Here is an 18,051-nt window from a genome sequence, read left to right on the forward strand (position 1 = left end):
GGGGAGGTCGAGGATGAGTCGTACGGAGGTGATCTGTATGCGCTGGAGTCGTTTCTGAAGTTTGGCTGTGGTTCCTGCGTATAGGGCGTTTCCGTAGTCCAGTCGGCTGGTGACGAGGGCCTGGGTGATGGTTTTTCTGGTTTCGGTGGGGATCCACCGAAAGAACTTATGGAGCATGCGCAGAGTGTTGAAGCAAGATGACGAGATGGCGTTGACTTGCTTGGCCATTGTGAGGGAGGAGTCCAGGATGAATACCAGGTTGCGTGCGTGGTCCGTGGGTTTGGGTGCGGCGCCCAGCGCTGTGGGCCACCAGGAGTCATCCCAGGCGGAAGGGGATTGTCCCAATTCAACCGCAGCCTCAGGCCCATGCTCATCCTGAACACGTTTAAGGACCGTCGGCAGGACAGTCATAGACGGAGTGCCGTAGCACCTCGCATATACTGCCGCAAAGGTCTTACCCATGTCTCACAGTCACCAATCTCTGGGGTCAAGTCTTTTGGCATGCTAATTGTCGGAATCCTGTGTTTTTCACCAGGAGTCATGTTAGGAAATACCGCTTCCAGCTGGTCAAACTTTTCGGCAAGCCAGAAAGGAAAACCATCCTTATCCTGGGGACGCTTGCCCATCACAGGGTTGACCATTACAGCAATAAGCTTCATTCCGCCCTGTCCGTCAGGAAGCGCCGCACCACCTGGGGCCCCGCCCGGGAGATTACGGGTTATGTATTGCACTAATGACCTAATCACGCTAATTGCGACTACATGTAGTCGTCTTAACTCAACAACAGAACATGCTCCATGTTGAGGATGAGGTGTAAATCCAGCCAAAACAGGCCTCGTCGCGCCCGGAATGGACAAAGGACCTAACCTCGGAGCTGTCAAAGAGTGGGGTAGGGCGCCATCAAACCAAACGCGGTGCTGCCAAGCATCAATAGGAACTTCCTGTGCCCTATATGGAGCATATTCCTGTGGCACAGCAGTGGGAGTGTACGTGTCGAACACAGTAGTACTTGCGTTCACAGATGGGAAGGTCACCCACGAGTAGAAAATTTCGTAAGGGTAAGCCACCTCTGCACTCACCACCATTATTACAGCCATGCCATCCACGGGAACATTATAAGTCTGCAAATGATTGCGCACTGCAATGCGACTATGTTGCGGAATGTTCACCGCGGCCATAGTGACACAGAAAGAAAGAGATACAAAGTAAACTCTGTAGCACAACTGGGTAGTAATTCAAGGAAAACCGTTTTGAAAGAATCAAGCTTGAAAAGACCTATGTAAATATAGGTAGGTTTGTCTGACACCACCGTTAACCGGAAACAATAGTGAAGGGGTTAAGGACTGAATGTTGCACTACTCAAGTGTCATGTAATAAGACCACCAACGGTTGGGCGCCATGTCGCAGGGATTCCGTTCTCATACAGAACTGTGCATATAGACTTGGAACCTCAGTTAATTAGGGTGTGCCAAAACTCACCTTAGTACCCAAAATCCCCTACCAGACTAGGTACAGTGTCTCATTGGTTATTACAAGCTCCCAATGTTTAGACAAACCAGAACATGCACTTAGAACACCTCAGGTAACGTGGAACACATGAACACTCTTTCGTTATACAATCATTTCAATCCAGAAGAAGGAGTAAATGAGGACACGTGCACATTTGAAATGTTTATTTTCTAATGCAGTGTTCTCAAGCGCAGTATCTTAGCTAATACAAGCAAACATATTATAAGAACCAAAGTAATCAGCATAGTTACTAGTCCATAGAATACAAAGGGTGAAAGCATATTAAAATGCTAGAGGGAAGAAGGCTACAAGACACCTAATTCTCACCCTCCCTTGCTAGTATATTATATTATATCTAAGAAGGTCTCTTTGGGTTTTAGCAGGGTGGCCCCATACCCCAGATCCTAGTGGTAAGGGATCACATCATCTTCCACCAGCTCTCTGCATGCGAAGCACCATCAAGTGTGTGTGTATGCTCTGTGTAATGCAATATAAAACGTGCCTAAAGCTAGAATTTGGCCGCAGCTGCATGTATGTTATGTCTAGGAACGTGTGAAGATCAGACCTCATAACAACCACTGTGTCGAGATATCCTTGAAGGCTTCAGCACTCACTGTATAGACACAGCTCACCAAGCAAAGCTGATATCAGAGCAATAACATATTATTCTTGTGTGAAGCAAAACATTCTACTAGGCTCAAAGCTAAAGTAACAATTATGTGTTGTGTGCAGAAGAAGCAGGAAAGCTAAAATGGCGTTTAACCTCCTAATAAGCTCATGCTAACTTAACACAGTGTGTAGGCAAAGCATATCTATATGACAGGATGAGGACCTCCGTCTTGTCTGAGTTCAACTTCAGGCGACTGAGTTTCATCCATTCTGTGACGTCTTTCATTACTTCCTGGAGGTTGGTTTTGGCGGTGGCTGGGTCCTTGGTGAGGGAGAGTTTCAGTTGGGTGTCGTCGGCGTAGGAGATGATGTTATGGATGGGGTTATGGAAATAGCCACCAGACAACAACCTGGCTCCCCGATGCGGTGTGAGCTGCAAGGATGGAGGAGCCACTGCAGTGGCCCTCTTCTTAATGTATCTTGAAACTTCAAAGTGCAGCCGAAATGTACTTATGCCGCCTGCTTGCACTGCGGGCAGCAGCTGAGCAGGAGGGCGGACCTGGGATCCTTCCCTGTTCTGTACAGCTCAATCCCTCAACCACCCGAGGCGCCGGTTGTTGGGTGACCAGCCGATCGCAGGATCTCCATTAATAGATAATTTCCTGTGGCACACGCGGTGCGAGCAGTGCTGCCATTGCAACTGCAGGCTGTAACTTTATTTTCCTGAACTGCAGCTGTGCAGCGGGTGGCAGCAGCAGGATGTCCTGTCTCGGAAGATGACCTCCTCAAATGCATCCTCAAAACCAAACCCTCCAACCATTCTTCTGACCCCATCCCTAGTGACATTGCCATGGATTTCTACACCCATACTCTCTCTTACTGGACCAGGCTGGTTAATCTCTTCCTCAGTCAAGGCTCCCTCCCTGTTGCCCTCAAAACAGGACAGAATACCCCTCTTCTAAAAAAAACCTCCGCTGATGCGAATGACCTCAACAACTCTCGCCCCATTACCAACCTCCCTTTTCTTTCGAAAATCACAGAAAAATGTGTTGTGAAACAACTTTCCCTACATATTATGGAAAATAGTCTTCTTGACGTTTTCTAGTCTGGCTTCCTTCAAGATTGCAGCACTGAAACAGCCCTGCTGCAAGTGATTGATGATGCGTTGCATATACTCAATTCTGGGGAATCGTGCCTTCTGATTCTTCTAGACCTCTCTGTAGCTTTTGACACTGTTAATCATAACACCCTCCTTGACACTTTTCAACAGAGAATGGGCCTGGCAGGAATAGTGCTTAAATGGTTTGCCTCATTCCTCTTGGACAGATCCCAAATGATCAAGATAGCGAACAGTCTTTCATCTCCATTGGCGGTAGGTCAAGGTGTCCCTCAAGGTTCTATCCTTGCACCCACTTTCTTTAATCTCTATCTGGAACCATTAGGGAACCTTCTAAGTAAATCTGGGTTCCACTACCTTCTCTATACGGATGACACTCAAATCTACCTCAAGGTGTTTTCCGCACACGATCTCTCACTACTCAACTCTACTCTCAACTCTATTCACAACTAGATGCTAGCTCACCAACTCATTCTAAATCCCTCCAAAACTGAATTCCTCCTCCCATCTACCTCTCTCTCCCCTCCTCCTGTTCAATCTTGGATGAATCAGCTGAATTTACTCAACAATAAACCCATCATTGTCGACAGCGCTAAATCCCTAGGTGTCATACTTGACACAAGACTCAACCTAATCTCCCACATCAACTCTGTTGCTAAGAATGCACATTACCAGCTGCGCCTTCTCTGGGGGACTTGTCGGTTCTTCCCGGAGCAAGACCTAAAAACCTTGGTCCAATCGCTGGTTCTCACTAAACTGGATTATTGCAATTCTCTTTTGAGTGGCCTACCCAAATCCCACCTCTTCCCTCTCAAATGCGTCCTCCATTCAGCAGCTCGCTTTATTTCGGGGTCCAAACGAAGTGACCACATCACTCCTATCCTAACTTTTCTTCGATGGCTTCCCATCAAGGGAAGATCTATTCACAAAACAGCCTGCATCACCCACAAAGCCTTGCACACTTCCTCCCCTTGTACCTGGTGAATAAACTGAAAATGTCTGGGGCTCTAGACCTTCTCGGAATGTGGAAAAGTTTCTGCTTGAGCCCCTCTCCTTCAAAGGGGAAAGATCGATGGCTCAATCCTTCTCAGGTAATGCAGTGAGAATCTGGAACTCGCTTCCTCCATTGCTTCATGCCACATCCTTTACCCGGATCTTCAAAGCCAACCGCAAATCTCTTCTCTTTCAAAGACACTTTCAGAACTAATACTTTCATTCTCAGGCCCCTCAAAAAAGTTTGTTCATCATTATAAATTTGTAATATTTTCTTGTACATTTCTCACCCTAGCTTGCTGCATTTGATAGTGTTTTTGCCTTCTATGGATTTACCCTACCTTTTCTAGTCTCCTGTTTATTTTTGTAACTTCTAATTGGTAATATTTTCCTCATGTAAAGTAACTGATTCTATTGTACAGCGCTCTGACACCTTCAGGTAAAGTCTGCGCTTTATAAAAATGCATTAAATAAGTCAATAAATGAGCAGCGACATTGGGATTTGTGCAGGAGACATGATGTCAAGCTGTGGTTTATGGCTAATGTGGTTTGTTAAACAAGTATCTGTTGATTGGCCGCTGTTCAATTTGTATTCATGAACTGTAAAGGAGAAGCATAACCCGACGCCTCCAAGCCCTTTATAGAATTGAAAATCCTTGATGGTTAGCTAGAATTGATTCATGAGATCTATTGGTGAAACAGCAAACGTTTACTTTACTGTATGGGAAACACGGCAGCCCAATGTAAAGTCAGCGGCCATCTTGTAATTGCACTATTCTTAAACAAAAACACAAGTTGATCAGCAAAAGAGGCATGAATAGTCCGGTTCGGAAAAGGTGTATAGAAATCCGATTAAAAAACGGGTGGAAACAAGTACAGTTTAAAATGCTCTGAACGTTAGAATGCACATTTGTAAGATGTCTTAAACTCATTTTAAGTATGCATAAATTGGGACCAATCGGGACAAGGTAAGCAACGGGTGTTGATGAATTAGAGCGATCGCTATCTAACACAAACGCTTGGCGGGTGTGCATTGAGACAGTGCAGGCTCCATATAGTTCTACTCCGTTACTTTGCTGGTAGCTCCTGTCCACACGGAAAGCCCTCGGTCAGTCACAGCAATGGGAATGTCGAGGCGTGACGCAATGAATGGGACGCACTGCGTGAAGGACCGTAAGGCGCATGCACGAAGCTCTCTTTGGACTGCGTGCGCGCTGCTTCTGCGCGTGAGCTCGACCGAAGAGCTGGGCGCGCGCGTGCGCGTGCGCGTCGGAGGGGAGAGAGGGCGGGGCGGCGGGGGATGCTGTGGAGCGGTGGAGGCTCCTCAGCTGATGTCACAGAGGCGGGGGCGCTGCGGGCCCGGCCTGCCGTCTGCACACCCTGGAGCCTGCGCACCATGAGCGCTCCCTCGGAGGCACCGCGCGCCCGGCGCTGAGACTGCCCGGGAGGAGATCATGGAGGCAGGCGGAGGAGCAGCCACAACTTGATCATTACAGATAACAGAGGTGAGGCGACAGACCCACAGTGATTGGGAGCCTAGTACAGGGGGCATCTGAGGGGGAACAGACAGGAAGTTGGACGTGCCCCAAAGTAGAGGACCATTCAACGTTCCTTCTGAACCTTCGTGTCAGCTCGATCCGGTCGTTGTGCAGCGTTTGATATCTGCAATGTTTACAAATATTTAATGTTTATTATTGTTAGGGTGGCCTTAGCGCTCTCTCGTTCTGGGTCCTTCACGTATTGGTCTGTAGTATTCCGACACATCTGTCCACTCCTTTACTGCACAACCATAGGTAGCTGCCTTCATCACAGCAAATGTTTAATATTTAACTGCGTTTGCCCTCTGTCGCTTAAACTCCTGCCAACCCCATCTCTCGCGTCCTACTCTCAGCGCCCTCCGTGCATGTCCATCAAATGATAGGTCAGCTTCTTTCAACCTTTGCCCGATCCATCTCAGGGCAGTTTATACCTCCTCTCCCTTCCGCTAGCCTCACCTTCACAGTGGCCCCCAAGAGGCGTATTATTGTTCAGTACCTTCTACCGTTAATGCACCCACTGACATACTCCGAAATCGCGTCGGAGAGGGCTGGGAGGATGAGATTGCAGCGGCAAGCCTGCTAACAGGCCCCAAGGATGTGTCATGCTGAAAGCCGTGATCTCAGCCTGGGCTTGGCTGCCTGCACTGCTCTGTGTTTAAGCCCATAATAATGGATTAATGTATGTCCATACATGCGCGTTTATTAGCATCTCGGTTCACCGTTGAGGTAGAATGTGGGCCATCCCCTCCAATTTCCGAACTGCACTATCTTTATCTAAATAAATAACTGATGATTCTTCTAATGTGCATGTTTGTTATTTTTACCTTTTAACAATGATTCTTAGTCTTAATAGTGTGCCAGTTGTTTTGGAAATTTAACGAGTCTCACATTCTTAAGAAAATGGATGAGCACGTCTTCACCGTAGCGCTTCAATAAAATACTTTTTGTGCATTTTAAGTCACAACTGTAAAACTTTTTGCAGCTCTATGGTAGCGGGAATATGAATTGCCTGTACGGGAGCTGCAGTAGACCACGTGTCATTTGTTGTCAGTCAGTGCTTCCTAAAACAGTGATGAATGGATTTCAGTGATTGGAATGTTGTTCTTTAAGCCTCATTAAAGGCAGGGGTAATCTCTGAGGTATTTGATCTGTCTGGTTTCCACGTGACATTTGGCTCTGACGACAAGTTTTGCTTGCCAGTCGGAAAGTGTGGACATGGAAATGGCCTTATGTGTAATCTCACCATTGCCCCATTGTACCCCGCTATGTTTAAAATGCCCAACCTTCATTGGGCAATCTGCTTTGACTTGTACATTTTTCTGCTGTTTACTTGTTAGTGTCTGTGGGTGAAGAAAATGTAGGACCTCCCAAGAGAGGACCCTCGTGTTATAGGTGAATCGTATTCAATTTTTACCGTGAAACTTGAAACAATTTTATTGATGTTTCTATTATGTTAATTGCTGCAGTGATTCATGCATCCTACAACTTGAGAAAAGTTCCACCGTTTGAAGTGGAGATAGTGCTCATTGTTTCGGTGCGGATATTTTGAAAGTACAATGGCTCAGATTCGCTGCTTTTGCGTTCCAGAAACCTTTTATGGCACCAGCATTATAAGATATTATTTTCTGCATTTATCAAGATATAATTCACACCTTCCATATCCCGGAAGCATTCACAATAAAAAAACTCACCCAATAAATACCCAGTAAAAAAAATAATAAAAAAATAATATATTTTTTTCATTTTTATTTTCCACAAGAACAATACAACATAACATACCACTATTACACTTGTATCAGTGTCCGGAGTAAACAAACAGACCCCTCATACTAAGTCACGATACAAGTCTATTGCAACATGACCGGGAGCTAGGTGTCTCCCTTCCCAACCTCCCCTAATCATATCTCGATCCCAAGCTTCCCCTCTCTTCAGCTGTCCCTCCCTTTTCCTGGGGGGACTGCGCAAATCCAGTTCAGGTCGTGGTGTGCCACCATTGTCCCACACTCTTAGAAATTTCCTTGAGCAGCACTTTGTTTCATAGGCCCCTATTTCGACTTCCATACTGCACATCTAACCATTTTCCTACTAGGCCCTTGTAGTAGTGTGGGTGGGGGGCAGGGCTCCCCCGTTTACTGGCTATTTATATTGTGTCTCCACATATGACCAGTACACAGAATATGAGCCGTTGCCCGGGTATTTCAACATCTCCTGGTATTCCAAAAAGTGTAAACTGTGGTATAGATGGGATGTGAGCCTCTACGACCCCCGCCAGATCCGCAACAACTTTATTCTAGTATGTCTGTATATGTGGACAGGACCAGAGAGAGTGAAAGAAGGTGCCCTTTTCCTCCCATCACCTCACACAATTGGGGTTCCCTGCCAGTCCCACAGTTGTGGTCTGGAGAAATATGTCCTGCGCAGGACCTTGAGTTGTGTAATTCTCAAACTAGTTTTTATTGTCACTTCCCATGGATGCATCAGTACGGCCTCACGATCTACGTCTTCCAGGTGATTCAAGTCCTCTTCCCACTTGGCTCTCAGCTGCTGAAGGTTGTCTGGTTTGTTGTTTAGGATAATAGCTTCAGAGTAGGGTCCTCCAAAGTCAGTCCTGGGGCCCCCGATCCATGCCATATTTTTAGCATATACCTAGTTAGATAATCTAGCTCATACCACTGTATACCCTCCACCTGCAGGGCATGACATATTTGAATGGATCGAAAGACTTGGGTGTCGTGGAGGCCGTATTTAGCCCCTAGTGTTTTGTTTTTTTAAAAAGATGAAATACACCCTGAAACACTACACATACTTATGTCCAACGACTATCTAGTGTACGCACTTCCTTTGTACTGTTTTTCTTAAAGTGCCGACATCCAAGAGTTTGTTGGGCATGATGAAAGCTAAAAGTCAGACATGATCTTTCTGGGCATGCGCCCCCCCTGTCTTGCCTCCGTGCCTTGCTGGCCACCACTTTATAAAGAGACATACTTTGACCCATCCTATGCAATCTAGACCTTCAATAGAGGCCCTGCTGCTTCACTCGTATGAGAAAGGGGCATTGTTAAAGTCAAGCTGGTTGAGTCTTGTCTGGTGATAATTGTCTCACCACGAACCAGAGTGGTGTTTTTTAAAAGGCCAATGCACTCAACATGTTCCCTGCACAGTTTAGTAAGTTAAGAGCCCTGATGCAAATAAGACATAACTACACTAAAGACCCATAACCCTAACGTCTGCAGCAGATGTCGTTAACTCTCTGTGTGGATCTCATGATTCAATCTTGAGAGCCTTTAAACTTTAAGTATTTGCTTGGTATGAATACAAAGGTTCATGTGTCGTTGCTCAGGTCCAGTGATTTACCTCAGATTTTAGGACTGAATTTTCCTTCTTTCTGATGACTGTTGTCTTTTTCTTGAGGTTCCAGCATAACGATTTGGATTAATGTTAAAAAAAGTTATTTTGTATCTCAGAAGAGAATAATATCAAATCTTTCTTGGGGAATGCTGTGTCAATCAGTAACAGCATTTAAGCCGAGCGAATCAACCATGTGATGCTGTAGGAGAGAGATGCTAGCGGTTCTTATGTTGCTACTGGCTGGTATTGGATCGTGGATATTCTGTGCGTCTTCTTGCAGTTCATGTTTTTCAGAGCTTGATATGTTGGAATGTCAGTGTTGCAGAAGAATTGTAGTACTAGTTTGACAAATGGCAAATTATACCTGTTGTGTTCATAGCGGTTTCTGCTGAAAACAGTGTGGGGAAAGGGCGTCACCGTGCTCAAGTTTCCTGGTGAGCCCTGTTGGGCGATTTAGGTTTGATGTGTATGTTGCATGTGCCGTTCATTGTGAGTATATTGCATTCTGTACATACTTGTAAGGGACTTTGGTTTATTCTTTGTCTTATCCATGTTTTGTTTACCGCCAAACTTTTTTTTTTTGTATTAGTTATTTTGCATTGTGACAGGCATCTTTGTTTCTTTTATCACCATTCGAATGAGCGTGTCAAACCTGTTGGCTTTGCCAATTCTTGTTCCTAGGTATATTCTCCCTCTGCTTTGGTAATTAATTTGCTTTTAGATGTGTATCCAGTCGTTTTTAAATACACTTTTGATGTGACTTAAAGTAAGGCTTGTGCTTGACAAGGAGGAAATGGAGAGATCTCCTATAAGCAGCTAGGCATTTGTACCCTATCCCCATGCAGTCTTGGTGCAAGCTAAATTATCTTTAAAAACTCTTAAGATAGCTCCTTAAACGAGCTTGTGGTTGTTAGGCAGCGTCAAAACAGTGTGCACCCTAATTCTGTATCTCCGATAGAGTAGAATGAAACTCTGTTTAAGAGCATGCTTTTATATTTACAAACCCTTTTCATAGAGTGCTGTTTATTATACTATTTTTTTATGAAGTTAGCGGTTTCAACCGTATGAGCTAGGGGAGCATTTCCTGAGTAGAGAATGATTTCCTGCCTATTGTCTCTCGTAATTCTTTTTTTTTTTTTACTAACTTATCACTTGAAGTTTGTGTAGGGTGAGCCTTCGTGGAAGAGAATATTATCTTATAAACGTGCATTTTTTGCAGGAAATCCAGTTCCTTTATTTCGTTAAAATGAAAACTGCAACTCTCAGACGTTTGTCTCAACTGTTTGAAAAAAAAATTAAATGTGAAGGTTATACCTGAGAGCCAAGAACTTTTGTATCTCCACTCCGACGGTTCAGAAGATGAACATAAACATTAATTCAACAATCTACTGTTTAAAACAGTCGTATGGCATTTCTGATACAGTTTAAAAATAATGCTCTTCTTCAAAAGCACAGGACTCTGTGTTCCTTTCAATGATTTGAGGCAGATATAACAAGAGATAAAAGGTTTTAGATCAGTTAAGGTATTATTGATCCGGTTAGACAGGGCCTATGTATGCTTTAGAAATTGAAGTCCCGCAGTATTTTGTAACTTTATGAGCCACAGCTTAAAATGCTTAAAAACAAACCATGATTTTACTGAATTATTTTAGTAACTTGATAGACACTTGTCTCAATGTGACTATTGTTATCAAATTGCTGATTATTAGTCGAGAACTGTAGGTTAACATTTTATTTGCCAGACCACTACCTGCAGTGAGTAAACATAATACAATGTGTATTTTTTTCTAATGCTGGAAAACCTTTTGCGCCCTATTGCTTTTATATAGCTTTATGAAGAGAGCCTAGGAGAACAATCTGTACACTCCCCCAGACACCCCTAAGAGCTTTATAGTACTAGGCCTTCTGTTGTTCTGGATGTGGTATGATTCAATAAATCAATGAATTATAATTGACACAAAAATGAACCTTTGTATAGTGGAGAAACAAATGCAGAAAATAACATTTGAAGATTTTGTGGGCCATCGGAATGTGTTTCTGTATTATTTGCATTACCGCTCAAAAAGTCTCACAACTTTTATTTTCTTCTCTTTGCGGTCATTTCTTCCTTTTCTCTCCTAATATAATATTCCTCATTCTCTGGTTCCTCTCTAAGCAAGTATACCATTTCTTCAAAAGCTAAATTTAGTGTTACTCCTGATACTTTCCATCTTATTTCCTTTTTACTTGATACTCCGGATCATCTTATCTAAACTCAACTTCTGACTTGACTCAATGTCCATCCTTATTTGCCCCCTCTTCAGTTAGAATTCTTCTTTTCCATTGGACTGACATGCTCATTTACACTTACAGGCAAATTGAGGACATAACGTCCTTCTCCATACCTGAGAACTAGGCAGTATTTAACTCGTGGGTGCCATTGACCACTTGACTCCCATTCCTTCTGCTGTTTGCAATTCTGTTTACATTTACACTTACAGGCAAATTGAGGACATAACGTCCCTATCCATACCCGAGAACTAGACAGTATTTAACTCGTGGGTGCCATCGACCACTTGACTCCCATTCCTTCTGCTGTTTGCAATTCTGTTAAATATGCCCATGACGCTAGACTTAACTTCTCTTCTGATTTTACTCAGCATACCATTTGATACTATTGTTTACCCTATCCTGCTAAATACCCTCTCTTCCCTTGTTTCTCTTGTTTAGTTTTATCATTGTTTTCCTCTAAGTCTTATTCTACCTTTTGAGCAGTCATCTCGGTGTTTCCAACAGTTCTGTATTAGACCCACTTCTTTCTCTTATGTGCATCACTCGTTTAGCTTCCATCAGTTTTTTAGGTGTTTACTACCTTATGCCATTAATTCTGAAATCTTTATATCCACCCTTTCAACAACTTCATGACGATATGTGTGACTATTTGCTTAGTCATATGCTGAATGTCTTATTTGCTCCATTGGAACCCCAGTAACCCCTCATCTGTGCCTCAAAAAAAGAAAAAAACACGTGTGCTACTTTTTTAAATTAATCAATTCAACTCTGATTGGTACTTAAACTAATAAAAGCACCTGCATTACTTTTGGAGGTGCACGCATGTTATGTGTGGTCCTACAAAACGAGGCGGGTGGGCTCATCATAGTGCCTTTTTTGTTTATTCTTTAACCATGCTGCACAGCATCGCTATAAATCAATGGCAAAGATGAGACCTTTTGGCTTTGCCAGGCTTTGCTTGCGATTTTCACCATCCTACAGGTTTCATCAGTATTTGTTAGACTTAGTAGATCACTGTCAGTAGACCGATAAATCCAGTTCTACATCTTGAAATAGTAGTCACTGCTTCTTGAAATGCCAGAGACAGTATGATGCCTCTTGATTTGATGGAAGCTGAATTAGATTTCTTTACCATTTATAGATCCTTGCGCAGCTGGCTGTCGGAAAAAGGCAGTTTCTAGACTCCTATTGAAAGAGTAAACAAGAATTAGTTCCAGCAATTTTTTGACATTATTTATACACAACCTTTAATACCATTAATGAATGAAAAGTCACTCGTAGGTAAATAGTGGAACACTGATAATGAGAGGAAAAAAAATAAGAGCTGGGTAATGCATCAAAGGGAATTACCCTGAGAGAAGGATGATTGGACAAAGCTGAGAATGATGGTTATGAGTAAGAAAAAAGTAAAGAAGTTGAGATTCAGAAAGAAACGCTAAAGGACACAGCACCGAATAATGCAGAGACCATATGGTATCGGATTGAAACCACCTCTTTAAAACTTCTACCCACCTTAGGCGTCATCATATTTTACTTTGTTAGAGGCCATCTGATGTGCTCTTCCAATTTTTTTTGTGTTGTTTTATTTGTGTTTTTACACTCGCCTCTTTTTACCTTTTCTTCTGTTTGTGCCCATTGATTTATTTCTGTCTCTTAGCCATGGCCTATTCTGATCCCCATACATTTCCCTGAATACATGTTGAAGCTCTGCCTACTCATTTTCGTGCTTCTCCACATTTTCCACATGCCATTCTTATTATAAAAAGGCCTTCCTCTTTTCTTCTGCTTTTTCAAGTCAAAATCTAACTTTTATGACAACGTCTCTGAAATGCTTATTTAAGATCTGTCTCAGATATGCTAATTACTCTGTTCTTTTCATAATGCATCCCTCTCCTGGGGGAACGCTCCAAAACAACTAAAACTTAGCTTCATACCTCCATCACTAAGGTTTATCTATATGTCTCAGTCAGTTTTTTGTGTGAATCATTATTATTTACAGTTGGATACATTTAACAGATTCTAAAGGGGTTGGTGTGACATAAGCATCAGACATTTATTAATATTATCTATTTTTTTTCTTATAGTTGGTGAATGTCAGTGGTGTAGCAGGTCTGTGTCTGATAAGAGGGTCTTCTTGTGTACCGACACTTATTAAAAGCTGTAATGTTTGTATGTCCACTCTATAGAGCTCTTGTTCAAATTGTTGCGGCCCATGAGCCCCATATCTTACTGCATTTGAATGGGCAATCCCACGACTAGTGCCACAGCCTCAGAATACTTGTCCATACCCCACATACATGCCTCTGTCCAGTGTGCAGTTGTGGACAAAAATACTTGACCATATTTCTCTCACCAAGTGGACATCCTGGCTTGATTAATATCTTTGTGCCTCTGGTGAGCTTGTGGTCTCCTACCAGTCTCAATAAGACTGCCTTGTGGTCCAGCATTATACAGCTACACACCACCGCTGATGGTGTACCCAATCTCTTCCCTATGTGATTGTGTCTCTGTGCCTGTCCCTATGGTGTGAAGAAAGTTGCGTACAAGGGAAAAGCATCTTAGACAGTTTAGAAGGATTTTTCCCATGCCCACACCACACAATTTAGGTTCATAAGTATACCCTGTGTAATCAGCTGACCTGGATGAAGTGGAACCTTGAAGAGTGCTATTTCTCATGTTACCATTTTGGCCTCTGTCTACTCTTTCAGTACCATCTCTCCAATGTCTCCCATTTTTCGGTGGAACGAGACATGGGACATTGATAACTTGAGTTTTGGGCTCTTCATCATCCAAGTTGCAGACCGTGGGTTCATCTGTTTGTTGATGATGCTTGATCTCTTGCCTGTTTTTGGTGCCATTGGTCATGGGCACTCCTGTCTATTTTAACTTGATGCATGGGCTTAGGGTGGGTGTTGTAGATTTTTTTTTTTTTTAGTACTCTTGTTTCAGAAATTGGACAGTCCAGCTAGAACTGTACAGATCACCCCTTACGTCTGTTTTGGGGCTGGTGTTTGTAGATTCAGTCTTTTGACTGGTGCCAGTGGGAGATCTCGTAACCAGCTCTAGATGTTCTATTCCTCGTTCTGCTGGTGCCAAATAATAATACCATGAGTTTTGTAGGCTGTCACCTGCCATTAGGCCTGGGCCTCCCGGCGATAGCAGAGGGCAGCGTGGGCTCCAAGTCTTAAATTTGATACTGGGTTATAGTTGAGTTTGACATCAAGATGCCTGTTGTCAGGTTCAGGCAGCAGACAATGTGAAAGCAAGGTCATTGAGCAGACTTGCAACTGTTGCCTGACAAATAAAAGGAAAATTAGTTTACAACGCTATCTTCTGGAAACAAATTGCTTGGAAGTTCACTTTTGTTATCGGATAAATACCCATTTATGGCACTTGTTATCTGCTGCACTACTGAACTTTACTACATATTCTAACCAATAAAAACCGCTTTGAAAGTGATTTGCTTTAAACTGCTTAATTTATGTATCTGCAGCATATTGACTTGTTTTATTCTTCAAACCAGTAAAGATTCAATCTCTTAAATAGTGAGAAAGAGACCAATGATTTTACATATGATAGAGAGGAGGCTTGTGTTTGATCATATATCCTAAAGATAAAATATTCCCCACTGTATGTAACAAGCACTAGCAAAACAAACCGACTTTCCTTGTGTGTTGAACCCTTATTAATTAAAAGAACAAAAATGCCTGCTGCACTAGAAAAAAACTAAACAAACTTTGGCAAAGCCAATGGGTCTTGCCTGTGTGAGAGCTATTGGGTGTGCTGATGTCTTTTAGCCATGTTGTACAGCAGCGTGGCTACTGGTAAGAATGGCTAAAATGAGTTGTGTGGCATTGTGTGGAGTGGCACAGAGTAGTTCAGTTGTGAGTGTAAGTAACTAAAGCGTCAACAGAAACAGCAGGTAGAGTGAAAAGCAACAGAAATGAGAAGCTGTCTTGCTATGTTAGAAGTAGTAAGGCACGTTGCACATCCAGGAAAAATACTGAGACGAATATAAAATAAAAATAGTTATTTGCAAAAAGAGGAGGAAGAACAGAGAATAGGAAGATCTCATGTACCTGGTCCATGCTTCAGGAAGGAGCTAACACAAGAAAGGAAGGGTAGCCTACTGGAGCTAAGCAATTGAAAGATTACAAATGAGGGAGGCAGTGAAAATGAATAATGGTATATTGTGGGCCGGTAGTAAGCCCACTGAATTGTAAACAAAACTTCTCAAAGCACAGTATATGCGCAGTGTAGGCAAGACCTATAAACTGCTATTTTTTGTATACATGTATGTAAGAGATAAAGAATTTAGTATGCAATGGTTCAGGTAGTTTTGAGATAGATGCAGATAAAGTCAGTGAGGAAAGAAACGATGGGGAGAAAGGAATAGACTTAGAGCAAGAAATATGGATGTAAAAGGCAGAGAGGAGGCTGAGAGAAAGACCAGGAAAGACCGGAAGAGTACACAAGACACAGTGACTGATAGATGGATCAAGCATGCGTGCCTCGCAATGAAAGTTAAAAAAAAAAAAAAAAAAAAAAAAAAGGTGTGCAGGCTGCATCAGTAGGGAGGTCAGAGAGGGAGAGAGAGGCGGAGGGGTGCACCCAAGAGTGGAGAGCAGTCTACTAATTTTCAAGCACTGCACTCGTAGCGCACCCCTGCTCGCTCCTGCAAGGTGGATGCCGCTACAAGCCCGGGTGTGTGCTTGGAAATGAGCAGAGGGACGGCTAAAGGCCCTCCTCAGCAGTGCATGTGCGCTGCGTAGGTGAGACTTAAAAAGGCTGCCAGTCAACACCAGACCTATTGGCTCTGACAGTGTTTCTTTGAGATTCTTCAATCTGACCATGGTTTGGGAGTTCTTCCTAATAGAGACTGCATATTACCTTTCAAGTTTATTTTACTTTGCTGCTGAGTATATTTCTCCAATTCAGGACATGGAAGCAGGAATACCGTGATCCATCATGTTCAAAAACTGATAGTATTAAAAGTAACCTACATTCAATTCTATATGTGTTTGTTACCAACAGGTTGCTTAGTGGGTTTGATACATTTTTGTGATGGCAATTCCACATCTAATCTAGATGTCTGCGCCCATTGGTAAATTGCCTCGGTGGAAATGTGGTCCCACATACTTATGGTGTGGGATTGAATTAGGGAGCAGACGTTAGTGAGACTGAAAGTGCCCCACTATTAAAAGAATTTATTGGCCATGTCTACCATTATGGCTTGTGTGTGTTGAAAGCCAGTTAGTAGGCTAGGTTAGAACATATGAGAGTTAGCAGTAGCAAATATTTGCCACTCACAGGAAATCTTTCATTGCTGCTGCACTTGGGCCTGTTTTGAGTTTGTGAGAACTTGCATTGCTGTCTCTTGTTCTGTAACTGTTCTTGGTGTTGAGAGAAGCTTGCACTACTGCTGTCTATGCTGTGTGTTAACGAAGCTTTAAGAATCCCTTCTCAATGTGAGATTGCAGGGAGTTAGAGGTGAGAGAGGGCAGAGGAGGAGCTCATGATGCCGATGTATTTTGCAATCAGAGAATAAGTACAGCAGGTGTGGAACAATGCATTATTCTCACCAAAGTTCACACAGAGTATGTCGGTATATCGTATTTCTATAGCGTAACCCTGGTCCATAGGCAGCACAGCCCTGTAGGTGCCACATGAGCATTATTAGTGTACGCCTTCCTTCCAAATACTAAATAAGTTGTGTGGAAATCGCATCAGTGCAAGCTGAAAACCACAATTGCTTCACCCCCACCCTACTCCAGTGGTACTCTTTGGTCTTCAGTGGTGAATGCTCGAGGAAAACTAGTGTTCAAAGAAACGATTCAAAAAATGGAAAATAAGCTGTTCTTTACTGGACAGTGTCTTTCCAAGCTTGCTCAATGGTTTTGCCCTGCTTTATCGAATCAAATGGTATTCAGCGATTTTAACCAGTGAAAAAGACCATCCGAGTCCTTGGTTTGTGCCATTGGAGTTGGAACTAAGACTAAACTGGTTGATTTTTATCTCGTTAGTCAGAGAAAAATGTGAAAATTACCATCCTAATAGCCTATCCATGAAAATGAAAGGAGTAATCAACTTGATGACTGTTCACTGACTATTGTATTAGAAATCGATTATTCAAGTTATAGACTCGAGCCTAGAATGAGAGAGAGGGTCTTTAACAACGGGTACAACCCAAGGTAGAAGGGCTCAAATGCATTTAGAATCGTACTCACTAAAGACTGATTGTTAAATGAAACAGAAAAAATAAGAAGGCCAAGCTTTGGAATATTAGAGCTACTGGTCGATGCCAGCCGTTATGGACTTTATGCCACTCTATTGCGGTAGTGGGATTTCATTGGTCCCTCCTAAGATGCCCTCAATGACAAAAGTACTTAAACTAGAATGCGAAGTTTCAACACACAATCTAAAATACCTTGTTCATGCCAAAAATACTTTAGACCGTGCTAATTAATAAACATTGATTCCGCAAATGCTACTGAAAGTGCCCCTGAATCGGAGCTTCCATAGATTCACATTACGCAGAAATGTATAAGCTTTAACAACATACCAATGTTTTAAACCCTGCTTGTACTACCTCCACCTTATTTTGCTCTGTTGTCTGGACTACCTTCAAAAGTTACCAACCCAAACCCCTAATTGTCTCACAACGAC

At 42.9% G+C, this 18,051-nt stretch overlaps 1 protein-coding gene across 17 annotated transcripts in view; it reads left to right on the plus strand.

Annotated features, from left to right (window-relative positions):
• Positions 1-5,482: 5,482 nt before the first annotated feature.
• CCSER2 (coiled-coil serine rich protein 2) overlaps positions 5,483-18,051 on the plus strand; it is a 556,848-nt gene continuing 544,279 nt past the window's right edge. For 5 of the 17 annotated variants that reach the window (XM_078643271.1, XM_078643274.1, XM_078643285.1 and 2 more), the window contains exon 1: positions 5,534-5,733. The gene's annotated coding sequence lies outside the window, so the exon portion shown is untranslated. Of the gene's footprint in view, positions 5,734-18,051 lie in introns of all 17 variants that reach the window. The other 12 variants (XM_078643272.1, XM_078643284.1, XM_078643287.1 and 9 more) reach the window with 6 other exon arrangements.

This window comes from Lissotriton helveticus, chromosome 5_1 (genome assembly GCF_964261635.1).
Source record: "Lissotriton helveticus chromosome 5_1, aLisHel1.1, whole genome shotgun sequence".
In the NCBI taxonomy this organism is placed as follows: Eukaryota; Metazoa; Chordata; class Amphibia; order Caudata; family Salamandridae; genus Lissotriton; species Lissotriton helveticus.